The sequence below is a fragment of the Bidens hawaiensis genome, unplaced genomic scaffold (assembly GCF_021521415.1).
Source record: "Bidens hawaiensis isolate Kalapana, Puna unplaced genomic scaffold, B.hawaiensis_p1.1 tig00001575_1, whole genome shotgun sequence".
Classification (NCBI taxonomy): Eukaryota; Viridiplantae; Streptophyta; class Magnoliopsida; order Asterales; family Asteraceae; genus Bidens; species Bidens hawaiensis.
In genome coordinates, this window is record NW_027491088.1 from 859620 (window position 1) to 880636 (window position 21017).

The 21017-nt window shown below is 37.1% G+C and overlaps 1 pseudogene across 1 annotated transcript; it reads right to left on the reverse strand.

The window, feature by feature from the left end:
* Nucleotides 1–3813: 3813 nt before the first annotated feature.
* LOC143584976 (putative LRR receptor-like serine/threonine-protein kinase At1g07650) lies at nt 3814–14245 on the reverse strand (annotated as a pseudogene). Its single transcript, XR_013144471.1, has 15 exons — nt 14229–14245; nt 14081–14152; nt 13900–13971; nt 13748–13819; nt 13367–13438; nt 12329–12400; nt 12118–12189; nt 11980–12026; nt 6338–6403; nt 5867–6258; nt 5592–5787; nt 5241–5402; nt 4863–4975; nt 4578–4787; nt 3814–4347 (listed from the first exon to the last, which is right to left on the reverse strand). The product of XR_013144471.1 is annotated as a putative LRR receptor-like serine/threonine-protein kinase At1g07650 (transcript).
* Nucleotides 14246–21017: the final 6772 nt, after the last annotated feature.

The window sequence follows — 21017 nt, forward strand, 5'->3', positions numbered from 1 at the left end:
ATATCATGTCTAATGTTTGTATCTAATATAACATTATAACCATCAGAATTATTCTGTAACATCACTGCAATGATTGGTCTGCCATCACAATAACCTACAATAATTCTTCACATAATATATATAGCTCATATATGCAACCAACCCCGAACTTCATAACCTGAAGGCAGGACCCGATGATAACGAAAAATGAAAGCCATTGTATACTGTTCTTTTGCACCGAGTCAAAACTGACTAACTTTGAAAAACTAGTGTCAAATACTATTAATAATTGCCATTTGACTTGGAACAGTTGGTCAAACAGTATAAATTTAAAAAAGATTTATTTATGATCTTGAATGATAATTCAAGTAGTATAAGTCACCGATGGCACTATATATATAGTGGCAACAATTAAACATGACTAATGAGAAAACGGTAGCATACATGGTTAAGAAGTACTTAAGATCATAGAAAGTAAACAACTTTATAATTGGATTCTCTACATAGTCGCAAATGGTATGAATGTGTGATATGTAAAAGTCAAATTGGTAGGATGGCGTTTTTATTTTATTCTATTCTTAATATTCATTTTTACATGTTTACTCTTTCATATAACTTTGGTAATGCATCAGTAACTACAACCATAACATCAAACTAATAATACAAAAATTACACCAAAGAGTGAGGTCAGTTAACAAACAGACAGACGGTGAACGTTTATATGAATCCTAACATTAGCAAACGCAAGCACAGAGACAAAAGCAAATGCATCTCGTAGTCTGATAAAACTAAACCAAACTAAAACCCTATGACTGAAACCAAAATCAGAACGACAACAACAAAGATATTAAACGAAATGTGCATCAGTTATGCCAGATTATACAAACCATTGAATTAGATGCGAGAAAGAGTATAGTAGAAGTCGAATCCAATAAGATGCGAAACACACTGAAACATATATACCGTCGTCGTCTAGGGTTGGGTTCCCAAATGTAACCCGGTAAAAGTCAATCGAAGGCACAAAAACGCCGCACAACATCAATAAATCAAAATCGGAGCCGTACGTGGTGGCTAGAGACAAATGTGTTTGTATATAGATACTGATGGAACAACTTGCAAAGCAAAGGGTATAGGTGGGAATGCCCACCCACCCCTAAAATTGTTATTATATAAATTGTGCATATTGAAGCATGACAGAATTAAGGTTATGCTGAATCATATATAATATATTTATGAATGTTATTTAATCTTTCAGTGTATTATTTATTAAATATATAATCTTAACTTATTATTTCTTTTGATTGGTTGCTTCAGCAAGGCTAGAGGGATTTTTGATACCATGTGGGACTCATAAATGCATCTTTTCAAACTCAAAATATTATTAACATTTTTTATTATTCAACTTTCCTCAAGACTAATAAAAAATTGGTAAAAACTAAGCGTTTCTTACGGCACCGTATAAACAAATTGGTAAAAACTAAGCGTTAAAACCCAAAATAAAACTCGTCAAATTCACATATAAAAAAATTAAATATTCAAAATGACGTTTATTGACTTATTCAGTCGGTAAAACCAATGACGTTGGTAAAACCCGAGTGTTGTGGCGGTGAGTCGACGCGAATTCAGTCGGTTTCAATTACTTTCTTTACGGTAACCAAACTAAAAAAATGTTGGTAAAACCCGAGCGTTGACTCTGAATCGACACAAATAACCGTTTGATTATCAAATTAAAAAAAAATTATAACTTACCTGGCCCTATCACTCATCGCTAAGTGAACCAATCGTAATCCTACGTCGCCAAAGTTCTCTTTTATAATAATAATAATAATAACAAGAGTTAAAAAAAAGTATTTCTCAACGCCATACTCAGTGGCGGAGCCAGAAACTTTTTCTTATGGGTTCGGAAATTTCGATGCTTGATTTTTTTTCCGGTGTCAAAGTTTTCGCGCCCGAATGGGTCGGGTCGGGTTGGGTTGATCATTCGATTAGATAAATAAAATGCAATATCAGATATCATAACAAAAATATATCGTTAGCATTCAATAAAATACAAAGTCATTAAATATAAAAAAGATATTGTATATTATAATTTTTGATTACGTATTTTCATGTTTTGAAAAATATATTCAATCGCAACTTTGAAAAAGAACACATTCTCAATACAACAAATACACGCATCATTTATATAATCGTCACCCAAATGATTATGCAAATCCGACTTCACATGCTTCATTGAAGAAAAAATCTTCTCAAACGATAGACAAACGTGTATTGGTTGTTGGCGATGGTTGAAACCTTAAGGCGAACGACGAAGAAAAAAGTTGATCAGTTGCCGAGTTGATGGCCGATGCTTTTATTTGTTTATTAACTAAACTTTTTATGATAAATGGGTTCGAATATACTATTTTAAAACGATAATGGGTTCGCTCACAAAAAAAGAATGGGTTCGTTCGTTAATTCAACACGATAAGTTATATATAAAACCGGAAAAGGACCTGGTTCGGCCGAACCCGGTGGTTATAGAGTGGCTCCGCCACTGGCCATACTCCATTCCAACATATATATACTCCAGCTACAAGGTGATGTACGTGCTATCAGATTCTCATTTGGTTTCTTTTGCTATATATAAGTACAAGTTCATTTGTTTTGGTGATCGACTCCATGTTATTTTAAGTTTTATATTAGATAAGTTTATTAGTCATTACAAGGTTTTGTTGTTAAATGTCACAGTTGCTTTAACAAGTCTACAGTCTTATATATACTCCAACAAATTACTGATATACGGTAGAAGCAGATTATTTAAAGCCTAGCTAAACGCCTAATGTTCGTTTCAATTCTTTGCTTTAACATGGAGGTCACAGGATGTACCATTAATCATAAGCAACCTTATTTGGTGACAGCAGTTTTGAAGAGTTTACTATTTATGATGTGCAGGACTTGCTGATATTTAGTAATAATAATGTATGTATGATCAAAATAAAAGTTCTTTCACAAGCAACCATTATCATTTGAAGTTAAAACTTTACATTAACTTTGGTCTCATGATGAAAGTTTATACATTATTGGATTAAGCAACAGTTTTACTTTACATTATCCCACGTAAACCAAGTCACGTGCTCAATAAGACACCGAACCCATCATAGGCTCGATGAGTCGGCCCGGCGGAAATTACGTCCAACAAATTGATCCAAGCCTCTTATTGCACATCACAATACGCATTGAGGGTTCTGCAAGTGGCCCTCTTATGCGTAAACGAAAAATCAGGCCCTAACAGATCAAACCCGTTAACTAGCTAGACTAACTGATAAAAGTAAAGATATGGATGAAACGCACACCATACGTCTATAGCGGGCCCATCTCAGTTTCTTTTATTTTGTCCAATGACACTCTGGATGGTCCCACTGTAGACGCAGTGTAAGTTTCATCACGTTCATCCATATTTAATCTGCTTTTACTTTTATCGGACCATACCATCTTGTTTCGTGAGGCCCTAGTTTTGCTAGAAAACGGGTCATCATCTGCATACCGCTGGTGCCCCAGCAGCTGCTCAAAACTGGCCTGATCTGTCAGGGCCTCAACTACCTCAGTCATGCTAGGCCTTAAGCCTGCCTGTTTGTTTATGCATAAGAGGGCCACCTGCAGAACCCTCAATGCTTCTTCTTGTGATGTGTAATTTGACCCTAAGCTTGGATCCACCAGCTTGAGCAGATGTCCTGCATCATGCAATTCATATGCCTGTAGAACAAACAACCAAATATTAGAGTATGCTGATGTACAAAATGGATCAGTTTATGTGACCTCAAAAGTGTGTACGTTTTTGGATATTAATCAAATACACCACTCACCAATTCAACAAGGTCACTATATGAATCATTGGCCTTCGGAATAACGCGCTTTCCCGAAAATATTTCAAGTGCCACAACTCCATAGCTGTAAACGTCTCTCGCAGTACTCAATTCATCGGGCATGGAAGTCTCCCGAACCATATAACCACTTAAGAATCAAGAAAAAAATGTTAGAATCATAGCATAGTTATTAGCAGGAGGCATGTTGACTAAAAAATGACCCGCTTCAACCCTAACCAGTTTTGACCTATATGAATATTATTAGTAATTAGATCAAGAACATACGGTGTCCCAGCTGCGGAGGTCGAGGCATGGGTTTCTCCATCCTTTTTGGTACAAGCTAGCCCGAAGTCTGATATCTTCGCTGTGAGATTGGCATCAAGAAGAACATTGCTACACTTGATATCTCTATGTATGAGAACCGGCGATTGCTTATGAATATAATCCAAGCCTTGCGCTATCTCTGTGCATATCCGTAGCCTCACCTCCCATGTAAACTGTAATTTCAACTCTTGGTTTGTCCCTGTACAACCATTAATTAAATTTTCTACATGAACGTCACGTTTTATAATTAACGGGTCAAATATATAGAATATCGGGAACTCTTTTTCTTAAAGAATGTTTTATTAAAATATGAGATGATTATTGTAATAATATTTATTTGGCACAAAATGTTTGCAGTTAACCCTACCCACCAACCAAGGTTTCAACCCGATTTTATCTTGACCTGTTCATCTAATATTTTAAGCTCACCAAAAAGGGCATGACGCAACGAGTTGTTTTCCATGTACTCGTAGACGAGGGTGTATTGCTCTTCATGGATTGATAATCCATATAGTTTAGCAATATTGGATGCCTTAGTGCAGAAATCGTGCTAACTTCTGCAGTAAACTCATGGACTCCTTGTTCAGACTTTGATGATAGTATTTTGATAGCACAAACTCTACCATCTCTCAATGTCCCCTACATAACATAATTTTATTATTAAAACAAACAGATATATAGTGAAATGCTATGTTTGAATTTAATTAACTGCACCTTGTACACGGGTCCAAAACCACCTTCACCAAGCTTGTTTGATGGATTAAAGTTTTCTGTAGCAGCTTGTATCTCATCAGCAGTATACACTACCATGTTTTCTTGAATATCCTCTGTGAAACAAAAAAAAAATGGTGTATATTCCTAGTTGTTGTCGACATGTAGTCCTCAGCAATCAAAATTATAGGTGGCAACATGTGTTGAATTGAAATGGTTCATTTTTAATGGCAAAAACGATAAATTGGCCAATATTGCTATGGTATTTATTGAAGGAAAATTTAGGTGATTTTCAACACTTTTGACATGTTCCTCTCTTATCTAAAATAAGTCGAAATTGTCACCTTTAGTTAAAACATTTACAAGATAATGGAAAGTTACCTCTATCGCTTGTACGTTTTCCCATATTAGTATAGCATCTTCTCAACCACAAGAGACAATAGATTATAAGACACGCGGCAATAAATCCTCCAATAAAGGCCGCCGCAGTTATGATACCAACTGGAATACGAGTCTTTTTTCCAAAAACTTGTGGCTTAAAGTCTGTACAAAATAAGGTAATGGATGCAAGAGTTGAGTGATCGAGTTTGAACTCTATACTTAGGGGCATATAAAATGTGGGAAATGAATATTGTAGTTAAAGCGAAATACTGTACGTCTTCACTTTACTATAATGTGGTTCAGATGCATATATAGTAAGTAATTTGAGATAAATGAAGAATTATTACGTACTCGGTTCAACTGATATAGCTGATATAATCGGGCCATAATTTCCACTTTCCGGAATCGAAGTAGTGCCTTTTCCTGCCCAGTAAAGCTGAACCTTTAATGTGTTATTCTTTACATTGGTCATAAACCTCTTTATAACGGCCCTACCGGCACCTCCGGCCTCTTTTGCTATATTAAAATCCTTCAGTTTCAACTCCCCCTACTATACAATAAAAATTCACAGAAGATGTTACTAAAAGTTTCTGTTTCAGGTAATATTCAAAAGCGGCATTAATTACCTGCACATAAACATCGAATACATGCTCCCCAAGGCTGTTAAATGTATTATCTTGGGTGTAAACAATCTCTGCAAAGTGGAGTGAGACATTGTAGTTCCCGCTCCTAAGACACAATCCATAATAAGTAAGAGAAATTCCAGCCCTGCGTGCTGTTGTATATAATCTGGCATCAGACGTCGACATCATGTTATCGAGACAAGACGTGTTGGAAATAATGTAGACATCAGATTCATGATAATCATCTAAGAAGTTTCCGGTGCTGCTAAATGCCCAATTTTCCTCACTGAAATATATCGAGGCACCACTTCTTTCAATATCATCAGCTTCGTATTTGATGGTGTTGTTGATCTTTACTTCTCCACCCCCACAATTGATATGCGGAGAAGATATTTCTGATGCAAAGAGGACATTTTAACTAAGATAAATATAAGGTGTGAAATTAATAAATAGTAAAAAAAAAACTTTACTTACGCTCTGCTATTGGTTTAGTACATGGGAAATCTTTTCTTAGACATGCATGGATGGATGTTGCTAATTCTGCATATATAACAAAATATAGATAAAAAGATAAACATTATTTAATTTTGTATTATTATTGTGACACTTGTAATTATTATTTTGAAGAAACACTAAGTGACCCCGGCAGATTACGGATAATCTTAGGGTCAAGTAGATGTTTCCCACGAGGGTTAGGTCCGGCAAAGATGGTTATTCTTCTGATGACCTGCAAAACAGACACCGTGAGCTCGTCACTGAGAAAGGGGGGTACCTCCTTGTGACCACCCTCCGGCGTGAGAATCAGACTAGATTGCTCTGAATATAAATGTATATTAAGAGAAATAGCTAGAGCAGATAAGATATGTGATGGTATAAGATAGTATATGATACCGTTCCAAGTTGTTGGAGTATTTATAGCCGAAGGTAGGTTTCCAAGCAGGTACAGCCAGCTGTATAATATTCCTTTTCTACCAACTGTGAGCTACGCACGTGCCATGCTGGTGGTTGGTGGGTAGGCAGCGGCTGATAGTGACATGGCCGGCTGTGTACTATTCCTTTTCCACCAACTGCAGGCTATGTACGTGCCACGACAAGGGTTGGTGAGTAGGCAGCGGCTGATAGTGACATTTTGTACTAGAGCGTGCTCCTCGTCGTACTGTTGTCAGTGAGCTGTCACCCTGTGATTGGTTCATGGGCTGCTTTGGTCAGATATTGTCTATTTTATCCATACCTTGGCAGGTATAGTACAAAAGATCCTCCAGAAGCGTACGGACTGGCTCATTTGGGCGGGAGTATTCCCGCCTTGCTCATTCCTTCTTCAGATGACATTACTGAATTATTGAGAGTTAGCGCCTTGTGCGTGTAGCCTTGCTATTAGTGCGGGTAGCCTTACCTGATGGCTTGTATCCGCAGCTGGGGGAACAGGCGGGGTACTTCACCATTGGGAGGCTTTTCCTGCGGGAACAGCTGGCGTACTGCGCGTAAGGTCTTCATCTCTGAGCATGGTGGGTCCTGCGGAACCAGTTGGTCTTTGCGCAGACGTCCCTCTTCAAGGTGAGTCTTGCGGGTCCAACTGGGCCCTGCTGGGACCTACCTCTTCAAGTCCCCCCAGTCTAATGTTCTTCTCATTAATTGTTAATAAGTGAGGTGAACTTTTGGACTTAAGCAAAGGGTTTTGAAAAGGGTTTTTAGTTTTAAGGTTTTCCGTGGGGATTCTTCCTGCGGTTTTCCTAATGTCACGTGCAGAAATTCCCGACTTTTCTGCTTGATCTTTGGGTATGATGCGGGTAGGTGTGTAACCTCTTCGCAAGTCAGGAGCGTTGAGTTTCACTTGTGTAGATTCTCCACGAGGTTTTGGTAGTTTTAGACATAGTGATCAATTATGTTAAACAACCAATTCCATCTTGGAGCTTCAAACAATCTAGTTCTCAACGTTCCCGCTATGCGGGGATGTTATTTCCCTTTCCACAAGCATGGCCCAGAAGATCCTTCTTGGTTTTAATTCCCTGCAAGTGCTAAGTATGTGAAGGGTTTCGCCTTGACACTGTACCCGCACTCGTCTTATAGTTACTTGACTTCCAAGGTATTCTTGGCTTCAATTCCCTGCAGGTGCTAAGTATGTGAAGGGTTTCGCCTTGACACTGTACCCGCACTTGTCTTACGGTTTCTTGGTTACCAAAGTATTCTTGGCTTCAATTCCCTGCAGGTGCTAAGTATGTGAAGGGTTTCGCCTTGACACTGTACCCGCACTTGTCTTACGATTTCTTGGTTACCAAGGTAAGGGGGTATATTCCCTCTTATTTTTGAATCTTTGTTTCACGCATATTTTAGTTTAACTTAGCAATTTCTTGAGTAGTTTGGATAAGTTAACCTTTCAACGTGGCAGATGATAGGTTAAAGTTTTGCTCTCTTTCGTGATTGTGCGGGTAAGACCGTCACTTTCACTTGGCTAAACTTTACCTATATCTGACCTGTGTGAAGGTTTTCCTCATCTTTTCCTTATAAATTTTCTAAGTGTTTTAAATAAGTTAACCTTTCGACGCGCGGTTGTCAATAGGTTGATGTTCAGTTTCCTTTATCATGGTTGTGCGGGTAGGACCGTCACTTTCATTTAATGGGATGACCAAACTTTACCTATAACTGACCTGCATGAAGGTTTTCCTCATCTTTTCCTTAGAAATTTTTGCCGTTTCTTGTGTTTATGCGGGTTTTGCCGCCTTCCACACGCAACGACTTACTTCCCCACTTATTTATGCGGTGAATACCGGCATATCAGTGTTTTGAATAAGTTAACCTTTCGACGCGCGGTTGTCAATAGGTTAATGTTCAGTTTCCTCTATCATGGTTGTGCGGGTATGACCGTCACTTTCATTTAGTGGGATGACCAAACTTCACCTATAACTGACCTGCGTGAAGGTTTTCCTCATCTTTTCCTTAGAAATTTTTGTCGTTTTGTGTTTATGCGGGTTTTGCCGCCTTCCACACGCAACGACTTACTTCCCCACTTATTTATGCGGTGAATATCGGCATATCAGTGTGGTCAGATCATAAGTATAAATGTAAGACCATCAGCGTCAATGTGATAAGGAGAATCATTTCCATTAGAAGTGGCTCTAGGCCTTTTCTTTACAAGTTTGGAATTGATCTACATGCAGCCTGTGTAATTGAGCTCTCTTCCATGTTCTTGGGATGGGGGTGTCATCGAGCCTTTCGAGCCGATATGCACCTGGTTCGGAATCTCGTTGTTTACGCAGTATGTAGTCTCCAACATTGAAGCTGCAGTTTCATCCGTGTTTTCCCCAACTGGGGTTCTACACGCATTAACCTGCTTAGCGTCCATTACGCCACGAGGTGAGTGAGTTTCTCATTTCTGACGAATGCTTCGACGACGTCCTTCAAGGATACGCATTCCTCCGTGGTATGGCCTTTTGTCCTGTGGAAGTCACAGGATTTGCTCTGATCAGCGTTGTGACGCTGTCGGATTATTGGAGCCTTTGGCCATGGGAGCCTCTCGGTGGCAAATATTTCGGTGACGCTTTTGGTGAGTGGCGTCCATCTGGAGTTCCGGTTCGACGACTGCATGTTATCCCTTCCGCCTAACCGAGGGTGCGAGCCGGATGAGGTGTCAAAGTTCACCCTTGACTGCCAAATACCAAGCTTCCTCTTTTTGTTTTGTCGGGCGGTAAGGACGTTGTTTTCTCTTGTTTTTTGAGTGTAGAGGTTTGTGCTCTGGGGAAGATCTCTACCCAGTTGCTTTTCCGTTTCCGCGAAGCGTTTAGCTGCTGTCATTATGGCATCCCACGTGGATGGCATGCTATCTTTACCCGTTAAGGTGCGGATGAGCTCTGGGTCTTCCGCGCCCTGGATGAAAGCAGCGCGAACAAGATCTTCGCTAATAGTGCCCAGACTTAGCTTTTTTGAATTGAAGCGCGTGATGAAGTTTAGTAAAGACTCATCTTCCTCTCGGATGCAGTTGAGGATCGTCCATTGCTCTTCAGTATACTTTCTTTGTTGACTGAAGTGTTGGCTGAACTTCTGCTGGAAGTCTGTCCAATCGTAGATGTGATGGACCGGTAGACGGTCGAACCATGCTCTGGCTGCCCCAACAAGCGTCATTTGGAACATGTAACACCACGTGGGTTCCGTCCAATTGCTGACGGTTGCCCCCGCTATGAATCTGTTCAAATGATCGTCTGGGTCAGATATACCATCATATGTGCCTATGTTGGACATTTGTTTGGCACTTTTCGGGGCAATTGCTTCCGCAATGTCCCTTGCAAATTTGGACGTTCCCGCATTTGCAACAGTTGGTCTGAAGGTTTTAGAGAAGTCACGTGGGTTTCCACCCGCGTTTTTTGGTTTAAAGATTTCTCCAAAATTTCTTCTGTGGAAATCTGCTTGTTTACGCTTCCCTTTCGCCCTATGGCGCGGGTTTGCGTCACTGTCAGATTCTTCCCAATCTTTATCATACTCGCACTCATTACTCATGTTGAGCTGTTGTCGAGTGCTTCCGATTTCGTCAGCCTGTTGGAGTGAACGTAAGCGTTCATTCAACTCAGCTTGGAATTCCTTCTGACGTGCTTCCGCCCACGCTTTAACTTGATCAAGTGTTTGGCGGGGGAGCCTCGTCTGTTGTCTCTCCAACTGGGTATCGGTGAATCCCATGGGAGGATTATTTACTGCACTTGCCCAGGGTTGGGTAACCGGGGTAGTGTTCGTAAATATTGTGTACTCGCCGGTGTTCCCCCCAGTAGCTGGGGTTTTGGTTACCGGGGTTTCTTGGTCACTCGCTGGCCTTGGCATCGGAGTAACCTTAACCATCTTTCCAGAGGTTTTGAAAAAACTGAAAATTAGTTCTAGCTTTTATGCACGGATGGCGCCAATGAAGAAACACTAAGTGACCCCGGCAGATTACGGATAATCTTAGGGTCAAGTAGATGTTTCCCACGAGGGTTAGGTCCGGAAAAGATGGTTATTCTTCTGATGACCTGCAAAACAGACACCGTGAGCTCGTCACTGAGAAGGGGGGGTACCTCCTTGTGACCACCCTCCGGCGTGAGAATCAGACTAGATTGCTCTGAATATAAATGTATATTAAGAGAAATAGCTAGAGCAGATAAGATATGTGATGGTATATGATAGTATATGATACCGTTCCAAGGTGTTGGAGTATTTATAGCCGAAGGTAGGTTTCCAAGCAGGTACAGCCAGCTGTATAATATTCCTTTTCTACCAACTGTGGGCTACGCACGTGCCATGCTAGTGGTTGGTGGGTAGGCAGCGGCTGATAGTGACATGGCCGGCTGTGTACTATTCCTTTTCCACCAACTGCAGGCTATGTATGTGCCACGACAAGGGTTGGTGAGTAGGCAGCGGCTGATAGTGACATTTTGTACTAGAGCGTGCTCCTCGTCGTACTGTTGTCAGTGAGTTGTCACCCTGTGATTGGTTCATGGGCTGCTTTGGTCAGATCTTGTCTATTTTGTCCATACCTTGGCAGGTATAGTACAAAAGATCCTCCAGAAGCGTACGGACTGGCTCATTTGGGCGGGAGTATTCCCGCCTTGCTCATTCCTTCTTCAGGTGACATTACTGAATTATTGAGAGTTAGTGCCTTGTGCGTGTAGCCTTGCTATTAGTGCGGGTAGCCTTCCCTGATGGCTTGTATCCGCAGCTGGGGGAACATGCGGGGTACTTCATCATTGGGAGGCTTTTCCTGCGGGAACAGCTGGCGTACTGCGCGTAAGGTCTTTATCTCTGAGCATGGTGGGTCCTGCGGAACCAGTTGGTCTTTGCGCAGACGTCCCTCTTCAAGGTGAGTCTTGCGGGTCCAACTGGGCCCTGCTGGGACCTACCTCTTCATATTTATTAGATTATTATTATTATTATTATTTGTAATTATTTTTAGCCTCGTCTTAGATTGAGTGTGACAATTATCATTGCGAAAATATTGTATCATGTAAAGTCTTGTAAATTAGTTACCTCCAACTTTAATTATGCGTTTTTAGTTTTTCAAAATTATTTATATTACAAAAGGTAACTTCTAATGATATCCCATAAAAGAAGCAAGGAACATCCTGGGAAATACTTACAAAATGCGCAGACTTCTTATATACCCAACATAGTAGGAATTGAACCATATATGAAGCAATTCCTAAGTACCCTGCATAAAGCATGATTCCATTTGACTATAATTAATATCTACACTTGATTACTAAAACGAGTGAAATCACCATAGAAATTCAAAGACTCACAATTGGTTTAGTTGTCTTATGTTGTCAAGTTGCGGGAAAGTAGAAGCTCCACCTTTCAAGTCACTAATTCTCCTGTGTCCCAAGATAAGTATAGTAAAAAAAAAACAAAAAAGGAATTAATAACTTTGTATATTCAACTACCTCATTATTAACTTTGTATATTCAACTACCTCATTATTACAAAAAGAAAAAGAAGTAGAAATATGCTTACAGATCATTGAGTTCTGTTAAGACAGAGATGCCAGAGGGAATGGGCCCCTTAAAAGAACAACCTTGTATTTGCCTGCGTCATAAATCAAATTTTGAAATGTTTAAGATTAACATATCCTTAGTGAAAAACAGAAATTCCCTACTACGTAAATAAAACGGTCACCGAAATCGTGTGAAAAGGTAGTGTACTGTTGATGGACTTCTGTTAGAAGTGACCAACAAATTTGTTTCAACTAAAAAATTATTGAACTTCAAATATATTTATCTAGCTTGTAATATTCCCTATATTATGAGGTTTGTTTTACATTTTTCGTTTCCAATAGTTATATATTTTTTGGATTTTAAGGTTTGATGATGAAAAAATTTCACAAATAAATGAGATGTATAACCCGTTTAAAATTTATATGGGTTTGGTGCGATCCATAACCCACTTTTTTTTTTACATTAAATTTGTTTCTTAATTATAAATAATAGTATCTTCTTTATAAAAATGGATATTAATTTTTAATATATCTCTATTATATAAGATTTTCATATCAAATATTTGATTAGATTAATTTTTAATTTAACAAGATGTTATAACCCGTTTAAGGGCTATCTAGGTTTGATGAGATCCATTCACGTGAAGTTGGGCCAAATGCATGAGAAACTTTTATTTACAAATAAAACAATATGGTGGCTTGAGATGAGGCATGGAGCAACCGGAAAGCTTTTAAATATTTCATTTTTTTATATATATTTAAAATAAACATGTAAGATTAACCCTCCTTAATGCCACATCCACACCAAGGAAAAAATCAACATGCTTAAAGTTAATTAATTACCGGCATATAATTTCCAAAGCCAACACAGTCAAAGTTAACCATTTTCTAAGTACTGGATTCATGTCATCATACGGATGAAATGTAACCAAGTATCTAAGGTTTTTGAATTTTGGGTACCATAAATCAAAATTTTCAGGAATATCAATGGTTAAAACAGAAATCCACCAAAAATTACATTTCACTTTTATGTTTAATTTCCTCTGCAAGATTCTTACAATATCTGAATTTTTGTCCATTGGCTAATGAAGTTTGGTATCTTTCCACTGAAATTGTTGTCACTTAACTTCCTAAAAATTTAAAAAACTCAAAATAGTTAAGAAAAATGTTAAATTTAAATGGCTGGGAGATGATTTGTACACCACAAAAAAAATAAAATATATTGTTTTTGACCACTTTTTATAAAAGTATTGGTAGTCGCAAATACTAATTAGTTTTCTAGTAACGTAAAAAGAGAGTTGAAATAAATTTATTTTTTTGTGTGTGTGTGGGTGGGGGGGGGGGGGGTGTAAAACAGAATATGTTGGCGACGTAGCATAAAAGACATGGTGTACTTATCACCTCCCTTTATCATCAGAGTTTAGAAGATTTATACTAACACAAAAAGCAAGTTGGTAAGTTTTGCAAGTGTAACAAGCAGCTCTCCAGTAAAATCATTTGATGCTAGATTACTGGGAATACAAAGTTTTAGATGAGTATGGGAAAATTTTAAGTATAAATATGTATGTTGAAACGTAATAGAAGTTGGTACATGTACTCCAAGTTTTTCAAGTTTGCAATCTCTTTGGGTATGGGTCCTGTAAAGCGATTTCCCTCTATATTCCTATAAGCAATACACAATCCAACTTAATTAAGTACCTTGAACATCCCGTTTATAATTCTACTTCATGGTTATTATTCTTTTATATGTTTTAACTAAATACGTGGCTTACAATGTTACAAGGGTAGTCATTCTCGTGAGAACTATGGGAAATGGCCCGGATAACCGGTTTCTACTCAGTGAGCTGCAGAAAAACATAATATAGAATAAACATAAACACATAAATACATAAATACATAATATGGTTATGTGGTCTCTACAGTGAGCTCAAGCGCATAGTAGACCATTCAGGTGGTATGGTTCCCTTGAGGTAGTTACGACCGAGAGATCTGCATTAATATGGTTGTCATTTCACTTTGATCATTATACAAAAAAATGTATTGTGCGTGGTCTTATCAGATTTTTCTTACAAAGTCTTGAGGTATGGAAGCTTAGTAAAATCTGTTGGTAGTATAGTTGAGACATTCTCCAATTTTATGCCTCTGAATTGTAAGAGAATAAAAACATAAAAATCTGTTTAATTAAATTTTGTTTTATAAAAATACAAGCTAACTAAAGATGGCTATGAAATAAAGTACATGCAATGCATCGTTGAATTCGAAGAAAAGCAAAGCTAAGCGGGATTAGATGACAAAATCCTAATTTCCTAAACTTTATGCTTCTTTTGCAAATCACCATCGAGAAATATACTCACATTTCAGTAACACGGCAGGTGGAATTACTACAATCGCATGTTACATAGTCACGCCACTTCCCTTCACCACTGCATGGATCCTTGTCCAAATACTATCCTTTCTTCCCAGCTAGCCCTAGCTTTTTCCAAGTGCATTCGCTACACACAAACAATAATAGTCACAGTCTATAGCTACATATATATTACAGTCCTGTCCGGTTTTTTACGAAACCACAAACCGTGTAACCCAACCGGACGAAAGTTAACCAAAGAAACCAACCGTGTAACCCAACCGATGACCGGTTTGGGCCGTTTCATGGTTTCAATCCGAACCGTGGGACTTGGTGTGGTGCAAACTAAGTAATTAGTGAAAATTAGAAACCTTGTTGCGGATCGAGATTTGGTGATTGTGCAAATGCAAGAATTGAGTATGAAACCAAAGAAAGTGAGAAGAATATCAATAATAGCTTGTTCATTATGCTGCCCAAGAAGTTGTATACTGCGATTGTATGCATAATTAATCTGAAAACCGACGTACGTGTAGTATACTTCATTGGGCCCTATATTTATATACAAGAGATAGAACTTGTGGAGGTGGTAATGAAATAAAAGATAAATAGCAAGTCATGTGATAATAAAACACAATTGTTGAAATCACGTAATTATATATCACATGATTATTAAATTGCAATCTTGAAATTTTATATGACAGCTCACGTGGTTTTTTGAATTGGATTGTTGAAATTCGGGCCATTTAATTAGGTATATATCGTCATCCCACTAGAACAAACGAGCAACTAATCACTTCGCAACAATCTTGATCTTAAGACCTTATTATTAATATACTTCTTAATATAAAAACATCGAAACCGATTTCAATATACACATCGACCAACTTTAAGCTCATAACTTGGTCTAAGTTAGCTATCAAAGCCTAAACGTACGTGTTAATTATTTTAAATTATCTAAAAAAATTACTTTCAACACAGAACAAACACATTCGATATACAAAACGCCATTATAACATTGTCAGTACGCCTACACGATGCATTGGCGTAACAATAATTATTCACACATTATAACGTTTGATCATTCGATGCACCACGTTAAAATATATAACGAGTCAGAGCTTGTACACGACCGTCACCTATACTGACATCAATATAGACCAAATAGATTTTGAAATGCTAATTACTATAGAATCATTATTGTATCTTCATAAATTGTATTAGAAGTAACTAAATTTACCTCAAGTTCTAAATTAAGCTGCCCTGATCTTGAAACTTCAAAGTTGGATACTTTGATTGTATATATAATCTAAAAACCGACACTACAAACAAAAAGTCATTTTGTGACACACAAAAAGTGCCCACAACAAACCAAAAAAGTGCCACTAAAAACCAATGTTGGAATGAGCGACACACAAAAAATGTGCCACTAGAAGCGCTACCACTTAGTGGCACTTTTTCAGTCTGTCAATACAAACTTTTCAGAGTTTTAGGGGCACTTTTTTTACGTTTACCACTACCACTTTTGGCTTTTTAGTGGCACTTTTCTAACTGCCGCTACAAACTTTTAGAGTTTAAACAACACATTTTAACGTCTGCTACTACAACTTTTTCGGCTTTTAGTGACACTTTTTTCGTCTGCTATTACAAACTTTTTTGAGCCTTTAATGGCACTTATTTTGTTTGCCACTACAAACTTATGAGCTTTCAATGACACGAGAGCTAAATACCATTATATTTGGTTAGTTAAAATCAATATTTATTTACAATATAAAGTAAAAATAAAACATGTAAAATAGAAATCATGACTTCACCACATTTAAAAGGTCGATCATATATCAACTTCATTGTGTTCACAAACCTCTTTCACAATCTTCAATCTTCATGTGAAATACATGATAAAAAAACTAAAGACTTTTCTATGCAAACAATAAGAACATTGCCGGTTAGGAATGAGGTCAAAGTAGTCAAATATAAAAGTCAACATGGATAATATGTGCAGATGTCCTTGCATAAGGTTGGTGAGAGATTTACAAAACGTAGCAATCATAATATGTCTACAGAAGTTCAAGCTACATGTTGGGTGCAATAGTTTTGACTACGGGTCAGTTTAGTCAGCTATTATCTGCGTAACTTTGCATTACGGGTTTGTTTTTACAATGAAGGGTAAAACTAGTATTACTGAAATTGTAGAGATTGAAAGGGCTGAAAAATTGAGCAGCTCATTGACTTATCACACGGGTCATTTTTCAACTCTTTTTGAATAAATCGCATCAAACGGATTAAACTCTTAAAATAAAAGAATATGCAGCAAATTTACGGGTTTAAAGGTATTTTTAGATCCGGATCACATTAATTACGGGTTTTAGCATAAGAAGGGCATGGTCATCAAACGGATTAAACTGTTAAATAAAAAGATATGCAGCAAATTTACGAGTTTACAGGCAATTTCAGATCCAGGTCGATCACATTACGGGTTTTATCATAAGGGCATTCTGGTCAAATTGTTGGTGCACGTCATCAACATCAAGGGTATTTCTGGGAATTTCGTTACTGGTTGCGACCACTAGCAGAGTAGAGGAGGGATATATATATATTTTTTAACTTGTTGCTATAAAACGCTATATTGTTTGTTTGAGCTCATTTATGTTTTATCGCTTATTGGGACAAAAGACCCTTTTTATGCTTTATTTATGGATAGGAGCCTAGGAGGCTGGACTGTATTAATTATGTAATTGCAACTCGATAAGTTATGTAGGACATGGATCGTCGTCGTCCTTCCTTACGCTTAGTAAACAGGTCATATTAAATTATCTAAAATAAATTACTTTCAACGCAAAACAACACATATTCGATGTACATAACGCCATTATTCACTTACACCCGTGGTCACAAACAAGTATATCTGCGTTTGTACGTTGACGATATCGTTATTACAGCATCCGATGCCGACTGGTTGCAGAGCATTATCAACATTCTTTCCAGAGAATTCTAAATGGCTGATCTTGGTAGTCTACATCATTTTCTGGGTATCACTGCAACCCGTGATACAAACAACCTCTTTTTATCTCAAGCTACGTACACACGCGATATTATTGAACGAGCGGGAATGATAAACTGCAAACCTCCGGTGCACACGGCAGCTAAGTTAAGTGCTACTGACGGTGAACTTCTACATGATGGTTCTCTTTATCGTTCATTAGCGGGGGCACTACAATATTTAACGTTTACTCGCTCGCCCGGACATTACATATGCTGTGTAACATGTTTGTTTGTTTATTTATGCACGCCCCACGAGACGCCCATTTTGGCTTCATATTATACGGTACCTGAGTTGTATCATTGATCATGGTCTATGCATTGTTCCGTCTCAAACAATTACTTTAACTGCTTCATCTGATGCCGATCGGGGAGGGTGTCGTGACTCCCGTCGGGCTACTGCTTTTTCTAGGCGATAATATGTACATCCCGTTTATAATTCTACTTCTTGGTTACTATTCTTTTTGTGTTTTAACTAAATATGTGGCTTACAATGTTACAAGGGTAGTCATTCTCGTGAGAACTATGGGAAATGGCCCGGATAACCGGTTTCTACTGAGTGAGCTGCAGAAAAACATAATATAGAATAAACATAAATACATAATATGGTTGTGTGGTCCCTACAGTGAGCTCAAGCGCATAGTAGACCATTCAGGTCACCTTGAGGTAGTTACGACTGAGAGATCTGCATTAATATGGTTGTCATTTCACTTTGATCGTTATACAAAAAAATGTATTGTATTGGGTCTTCAGGGCCATCCCAGGCCTATGGCAGCGTAGTCGACCATCATAGGCCCAACCACCCGGTAAGCCCGAAAATTTTTAAAATTTTATAAAAAAAATAATTTGTTTAGGCCCTCTTATAAAATGTTTGTAGCCCAATTATTTGTAGGCCATAAGGCCTGTAACCCATTACAATTTAGAAGAGCCAGGAGGGAGACATCACATAAGTCTCAAAAGTTTTTTAAAAAAAAGAGTTAAAGTGTTATTTTAGTACCTATGGTTTGTTCAACTACGCAATTTTAGTATCGTTTTAAAAAAAAGCGATGTAATGAATATGTGCATTATGTGTATTGCATATACAAAATAGTGTTTTATTGCATATAATAAAACACAAATGCATTATCTAATACACACTATTGAATATGTGCAAATATGACACTAATAATTGTATGCAAAACACACTATCGCATATATGTAATAAACACTAATGCACATATGCACCATAACGATTTTTTTTTTATATATAATATAAAACTATTGCAAATATACAATACAAACAATTGTATATATGCTATTCAACACTATTTCAAATATCAAAATGTTCACTATTACACATATGCATTATAAAAAATTGATGTATTACATATATGTAGGGGTGTCCAGAATACCTGAACCTTATTAACCCGACCCGACCCGATCCGAACCCGAATAAGCTAATTAGGGTTGGGTTAAATAGGGTCAAACAGTATTAGTCGAGTTTTTCGGGTTGACCCGAATAACCCGAATTGTTATTAGGGTCGGGTTTCGGGTTCATTTTTGAAAAAAAATCAGGTTTCGGGTTAACCCGAATAACTCGATTAGTGATGATACTTTACTTCAAATACAATAATGAAAATGTTAAATAAGAACTAAAAAGTCAATACGGAGAATTTTATAGAGGAGTTAATTATTTTTCTTGTTCATGAACCATTAGACTAGACATTCTTTTTAAATAAACGTACAAACATGAACAAATGTTTCACTTGTTCATTTATGTTCGTGAACACTCGTTTATGATCGTTCATTTAAGTTTGTTTACGTTCTTTCATGTTCGTTTATATATTAATATAAATTATTAAATATTATTTGCATTTAGAAATTATATCGCCATAATATGTTTATATTTGTTTATTTTTGTTCATTTAAATGCATTCATTTGTGTTTGTTTATGTATGTTTGTTTTCATTAACTTATGTACATGTTCATTCATGTTCGTTTGTCTTTTTTTAATTGTGTTCATTTATGTTCGTGAATTGTTCGTTTAGATTTTAAATGAATGATTATAAAGAAACACGAACATGTTAATTTTAAACTAATGAACGTGAACACAAATATATGTTCGATTAAGTGTTCATGATCGTATTCGTATAAAGTTAAACGAACGAACACGGGCATGCCTTTTGTTCATGTTCGCCTGGTTCGTTTACAAGCCTATATGTAATTATTAGATAATTATTTGTGAAAGTCATTGAAAATTGGGTAGAATGAGAAATTTTGCAACCCACGAGTTATAAGCATAAAAACAAACTTAAAATTATAAAGTAACATGGTCAACCAGATTAACCCGACTAACCCGAACCTTAATAGGGTCGGGTTAGATATTTTTTAAGAAAAACCAGAATAACCCGACCCGATTAACCCGAAACCTGATCGGGTTAACCCGATGAACACATATGTGCATTACAACGAGTTTTTTTTATTTTTAATTAAAAATATTTTTTTAATTAAATTAAAAATACTTCATTATTAATTCTCTAGTTCTCTCTCTAAGGAGGAGTTCTCTCTTGATCATTTCCACATATATGTGTATATATATATATAATATATATATAAACGAAAACCCAAAAATCCTAGGTGTCGCGATGTGGTCGCTCCCCGCTTTTTTGGAGTCATCAGATTTGCTTGATTTTTAAATGAAGGTTTCTCATGCATTTGATCCAAATTCACGGGTATGAGTCTTATCAAACCCAAATATTTCTTAAACGGGTTATAACATCTCATTAAATTAAAAACTAATCTCACAAAATATTTGATTTAAAAATCCTATAAAGTAGGGACATACCCAAAATTAATATCTGATTTATTTAAAAAAAAAGTTTTATATTATTTATAATTAATAAACCAATTTTATAGTAAAAATAAATAAACGGGTCTTGGGTCTCATCAACCCATGAAACAAGTTATCATCAAATCATAATAATATTATTAACTTTCATACAATAAAAAAATAAAAATTCAAAAATAAATAAATAGTATAAACAAATAAGATAAAACAACCCCCGTAATACGGGGGATAAAAACTAGTGTGTGTGTATATATATATAATCTAACTATCTATATAATTGCCTACCACAAAATAAAATCCAACGTGTCACCCTCACGTCTCTCCCCACCCCTTCTAGAGCCACAAAATTGCTTGATTTTTAAATAGAGAGCTCTCTTTGATTTAACCCGTTTTTGTCTCAAATCAGGTGTTTTCTTTAAATGGGTTATAGCGTTTTCTCTTCGTCACGGGTTATAGCGTTTTCTCCTCTTCTGGCACCTGCAACAAAACATGATTAATGGTT